The sequence below is a fragment of the Rutidosis leptorrhynchoides genome, chromosome 10 (genome assembly GCF_046630445.1).
Source record: "Rutidosis leptorrhynchoides isolate AG116_Rl617_1_P2 chromosome 10, CSIRO_AGI_Rlap_v1, whole genome shotgun sequence".
Classification (NCBI taxonomy): Eukaryota; Viridiplantae; Streptophyta; class Magnoliopsida; order Asterales; family Asteraceae; genus Rutidosis; species Rutidosis leptorrhynchoides.
The window spans coordinates 21,595,403-21,601,227 of NC_092342.1; the positions used below are offsets into that span (position 1 = coordinate 21,595,403).

General features: G+C 36.0%; 1 non-coding gene across 1 annotated transcript; it reads left to right on the forward strand.

Moving 5' to 3' along the window:
* Positions 1–4,812: 4,812 nt before the first annotated feature.
* On the forward strand, positions 4,813–4,919 carry LOC139873697 (small nucleolar RNA R71). The gene has a single exon (XR_011767424.1). It is a non-coding gene; the product is annotated as a small nucleolar RNA R71 (small nucleolar RNA).
* The last annotated feature ends 906 nt before the right edge of the window (positions 4,920–5,825 follow it).

Here is a 5,825-nt window from a genome sequence, read left to right on the forward strand (position 1 = left end):
TGATAACATATTTATGTTTTCATTTTGAAGGTTTTCTTGGGTGGTGAAATTATGATTGACTTCATTGTCAACTTCCATCGGACCATGTATGTAATGTTTAACTCTGTGACCATTAACTTTAAATTCAATCCCATTTGAATTTATTAACTCTATTGTTCCGTATGGGAAACTCTTTTGACTATAAATGGTCCAGACCATCTTGATTTCAATTTTCCAGGAAATAGCTTGAATCGTGAATTGAAAAGAAGAACTCTGTCTCCTTCTTTAAATTCTTTTGAACTTCTGATTCTTTTAGCATGCCATTTCTTAGTTCTTTCTTTATATATTAACGAATTTTCATATGCTTCATGTCTTAATTCTTCTAATTCGTTTAGTTGACTTAACCGTAGACGTCCAGCTTCATGTAAATCAAGATTACATATCTTCAAAGCCCAAAATGCTTTATGTTCAATTTCTACTGGAAGATGACATGCTTTTCCATAAACGAGTCTAAAAGGTGTGGTTCCAATTGCAGTTTTGTAGGCTGTTCTAAAAGCCCAGAGTGCATCCTCCAATTTCATGGACCATTCCTTCGGATTTGATCCTACGGTTTTCTCTAGAATACGTTTTAAAGCTCGGTTTGTATTTTCAACTTGTCCACTTGTTTGTGGATGATAAGCGGTTGAGATTTTATGAGTCACTCAATATCTTTTGAGAACTTTCTCAAGTTGATTATTACAAAAATGAGTACCCCGATCACTTATTAAAGCTTTCGGTGTTCTAAACCTAGCAAAAAGACGTTTTAAAAAATTGACTACAACTCGTGCATCGTTAGTCGGGAGAGCTTGTGCTTCTGCCCATTTAGATACATAATCAATGGCAACAAGAATGTAGAGATTATTATGAGATTTTAGAAATGGACCCATAAAGTCAATACCCCAAATGTCAAATACTTCACATACTTGAATGACATTTTGTGGCATTTCATCACGTTTACTTATTTTTCCGGCCCTTTGACAAGCATCACAGGATTTGTAAAGAAGGTGTGCATCTTTGAAAATTGTAGGCCAATAGAATCCAGCGTCGTAAACTTTTCTTGCTGTGAGTTGAGGCCCATAATGCCCTCCTGTTGGTCATGTGTGACAATGGTTTAAGATTTGACTAGCTTCATCTCCAAATACACATCGGCGTATTATTCCATCGGGACAACTTTTAAACAAATGTGGATCTTCCCAGAAATAGTGTTTTATATCACTAAAGAATTTCTTTCGTTTTTGGTACGACAACCCTTTTTCAAGGTATCCACATACTAAGTAGTTTGCATAGTCTACAAATCATGGAATTTCATTATAATCGATCTTCAAAAGATATTCATCAGGAAAGTTGTCTTGTATGGCCGATTCATTTAGAACTTCTAATTCAGGATTTTCAAGACGAGAAAGATGATCAGCGGCGAGATTTTATGCTCCCTTTTTATCTCGGATTTCAATATCGAACTCTTGTAAGAGTAAGATCCAACGGATTAATCGTGGTTTAGCATCTTGTTTTGAAAATAGGTATCTAAGAGCAGAATGGTCGGTATAGACCACCGTTTTAGCTAGAACGAAATATGAATGAAATTTGTCAAAAGCAAAGACAATGGCAAGGAGTTCTTTTTCAGTAGTTGTATAATTCATTTGTGCTCCTTGTAACGTCTTACTAGCATAATAAATAGGTTGAAATCGTTTTTCAATCCTTTGTACTAAAACGGCTCCCATTGCAAAATCACTTGCATCGCACATTAGTTCAAATGGTAGATTCCAATTTGGAGTTATCATGATCGGCGCATTAGTGGGTTTTTCTTTAAGAATATTAAAAGATTTGATGCATTCATCTGAAAAGATGAATGGAGCATCCTTTTCTAGGAGTTTATTCATAGGAGTGGCAATTTTAGAAAAATCTTTTATGAAACGTCGGTAAAAACCGGCATGCCCTAGAAAACTCCTAACTCCTCTAACATTGGTGGGATGTGGAAGTTTAGCAATTACATCTACTTTAGCTCTATCCACTTCAATTCCTTCCTTTGAAATTTTATGACCAAGAACGATGCCTTCTTTAACCATGAAATGGAATTTCTCCCAATTAAGAACTAGATTTGATTGTTCGCATCTAATAAGCATTCGTTCAAGATTAACTAGACATGTTTCAAAAGTATCACCGAAGACTGAAAAGTCATCCATGAAAACTTCCATGCATTCTTCTATCATGTCGTGAAAAATCGCCATCATGCACCTTTGAAAGGTTGCAGGGGCGTTACAAAGTCCAAATGGCATGCGTTTATAAGCAAAAGTACCATAAGGGCACGTGAACGTGGTTTTCTCTTGGTCCTCGGGTGCTATTGGAATTTGAAAATATCCGGAAAAACCATCAAGAAAACAATAGTAACTATTTCTGGCTAATCTTTCCAACATTTGATCAATGAAAGGTAAGGGAAAGTGATCTTTTCTGGTGGCGTCATTTAATTTTCTATAATCAATACAAACACGCCATCCTGTTACAGTCCTAGTAGGAATAAGCTCATTTTTCTCATTTGTAATGACAGTCATGCCACCCTTCTTAGGTACGCATTGAACTGGGCTTACCCATGGACTATCAGAGATTGGATAAATTAAACCTGCATCTAGCAGTTTAATAATTTCTTTCTTAACAACATCTTGCATATTAGGATTTAATCTTCGTTGGCGTTGCACATACGTTTTATGACCTTCTTCCATAAGGATTTTATGTGTGCAATACGAAGGACTTATTCCTTTAATATCATGAATCTTCCATGCAATAGCTGGTTTATGAGCTTTTAGCACAGAAATGAGTTGAGATTTTTCATTTTCCGTAAGAGAAGACGGTATTATTACAGGTAATTCAGATTCACCGTGTAAATAAGCATATTCCAAATGGTTTGGAAGTAGCTTTAACTCTAATGTCGGTGGTTCTTCTATCGATGATTTATATCGATATCTGACTTCTTCTTTTAGCATTTGAATTTCTTCTGTTGTAGGTTCATATCCATTAGCCAAAAGTGTAGCTAACATTTCAGCTTCATTAATTGGTTCATTTCCTTCTCCTAAAGAACATTCTCCTGTTCCTTGTAATTCTGAAAATTCTTCTAACAATTCTGCATGTGAATCTATAGTTTGAATATAATAACATGTATCATCTGCAGATTGCAGTTGTTGCATGGCTCTATCAACAGAAAAAGGTAACACTCTCGTCCTCTATACTTAGGGTCAGTTTCTTACCGAACACGTCTATTATTGCTTTAGCCGTGTTTAAGAATGGTCTTTCTAATATGAGAGGAACTCGAGAATCTTCTTCCATGTCCAAAATAACAAAATCTACTAAAAATACTAAAGTACCAACTTTAACTAGCATGTTCTCCATTATCCCTCTAGGATATTTTACTGATCGATCGGCTAGTTGTATGCTTATTCGTGTTGGTTTCAATTCTCCAAGGTCTAGTTTAGCGTATAGTGAATATGGCATTAGATTTATACTAGCACCTAAATCTGCCAATGCTTCTATTGAACTAAGACTACCCAGAAAACATGGAATCGTGAAACTTCCTGGATCTGATAATTTTTCTGGTATCTTATTCAACAGTACTGCAGAACAATTAGCATTCATAGTAACAGCCGAGAGTTCTTCCATTTTCCTTCTATTTGTGATTAGATCTTTCAAGAATTTAGCATATCTATGCATTCCTGAAATCACATCAATGAAAGGAAGGTTGACATTTATTTGTTTAAACATATCCAAGAATTCTCGGCTTCAAGTCTCTCTTTTCTCATTTTACTCTGGTAAGGAAGTGGTGGTTGGTATGGTTTAACATAAGGTTTTGCCTTAACTGTGTTATCTTCATTAACCTTTTCAACTACCGGTTCTGTTTCCTTTTCTTGATCAGGTTGTGGTTCTTGTAGAGTGGAAATAGAGTCATTAGAAATTACAGGTATTTCAGGTGGTTTAAGTGTAATACCACTTCTTGTGGTAATAGCTTTAGCTGTTTCATTCCGGGGGTTAGCATTTGTATCACTAGGTAAACTTTCCGGTTTTCTTTCACCTATCAACCTTGCTAAGTTGCTTACTTCTTGTTACAACTTTTGAATAGAAGCTTGTTGATTTCTAAATGCTTGAGCATTTTATTCATTGGTTTGTTTCTGAGATGTGAAAAACTGCGTTTGAGATTCAACTAGCTTCGACATCATATCTTCTAAATTTGGCTTTTTATCATCGGTTTGTGGTGGTTTGTTTTGAAAAATAGGTCTTTGCTAATTGTAAGTATTGTTGGATACTTGTTGATTACTAGGATCTTGTTGGTTGTTGTATGGAACATTTCGGTTATAATTCTGATTTTGATTGTAGATTGGTCTTGGGGGTTGATAATTATTCTGATAATTATTTTCAGGCCTTTGGTTCATGTATGAAACATTCTCTCTTTGTTCCATTGTTGGTTCAATACTGAGACAATCTTTTGTCAAATGTGGTCCTCCACACTGCTCACAACTAATTCGTATTGAGTGGATATCTTTAGTCATCTTTTCCATTCGTCTCTCGACAACATCTATCTTTGCAGAAATGGAATCTAAGTCATGGCTAGAATCGGCTCTAGCTGCTTTAGATGATCTAACGATATCTTTTTCTTGGTGCCACTCATGTGAGTGGGAAGCAGTGTTATCAATAATTTTGTAAGCGTCAGTTGCGGTTTTCTTCATAATGGAACCACCAGCTGCTATATCGATGTCTTTTCGTGTAGTGATGTCACATCCTTGGTAGAATATTTGTACTATTTGACAAGTGTCTAAACCATGTTGCGGACATCCCCTCAATAACTTTTCAAATCTTGTCCACGCTTCATATAGAGTTTCATTTGGCTTTTGTGTAAACGTAACTATTTCTCCTTGAAGTCTCACGGCTTTAGATGCCGGAAATAATTGTTTAAGAAATTTTTTAACTAAAACGTCCCATGTATCAATCGCCCCTTCAGGTAACGATTCTAACCAATCTTTGGCTTCTCCCTTTAAAGTCCAGGGAAATAACATGAGATATATCTGTTCATCCTCCACTTCTCTTATTTTGAATAAAGTGCAAATCCTATTAAAGGTTAGAAGATGTTCATTTGGATCTTCCTTCGGCGCACCACTAAATTGGCATTGATTAGTTACCATGTGTAAGATTTGTCCCTTGATTTCATAATCTGGCGCATTAATGTCAGGTTGAGTAATTGCGTGACCTTGGTCAGTGCGTTTAGCTCTCATTCGGTCTTCCATACTTAGAGGTTTCGGATTTTCCATGATTGAATTTGTTGAATCTGAATCACTAGAGGATTCTGATTTAATGGGTTGTTCCTCGACAATCTCTGTTTGAATGATTGGTGGTTTCGGAGGAAATATAAGTGGTTCAGGATCTCTGAATTGTCCCTGAATATCCTCCGGATTCTCAATTGTGAGGTCGGGTTCAAAAAATGGATTATCGGAAATTTGAATTGGAGTACTTGGTCGACTGGATGACGATTCTAAAGAAAAATCAACGGCGACAATATTGGCTAGATGTCTTGATCGAGTTACAGGCGGTGAACGTTTTGCTCGGTGCATTCACTGAATATCCTATTAGTTATAAAAGATAAAAATTATATAAGTTATCAAATCAATAGACTTTTCTGATTTTGCCCACGTTTCGAATAGCCAATAGATGCAGTAGGTAGCCAGGACCCTTTAAATCGGAAGCCCACAACTCGCCACTAACAAATCCAACTATTACTACGAACCAGAAAATTTAGGATGTCTATCAATTTAACCACTTAAAATAATTTTTCG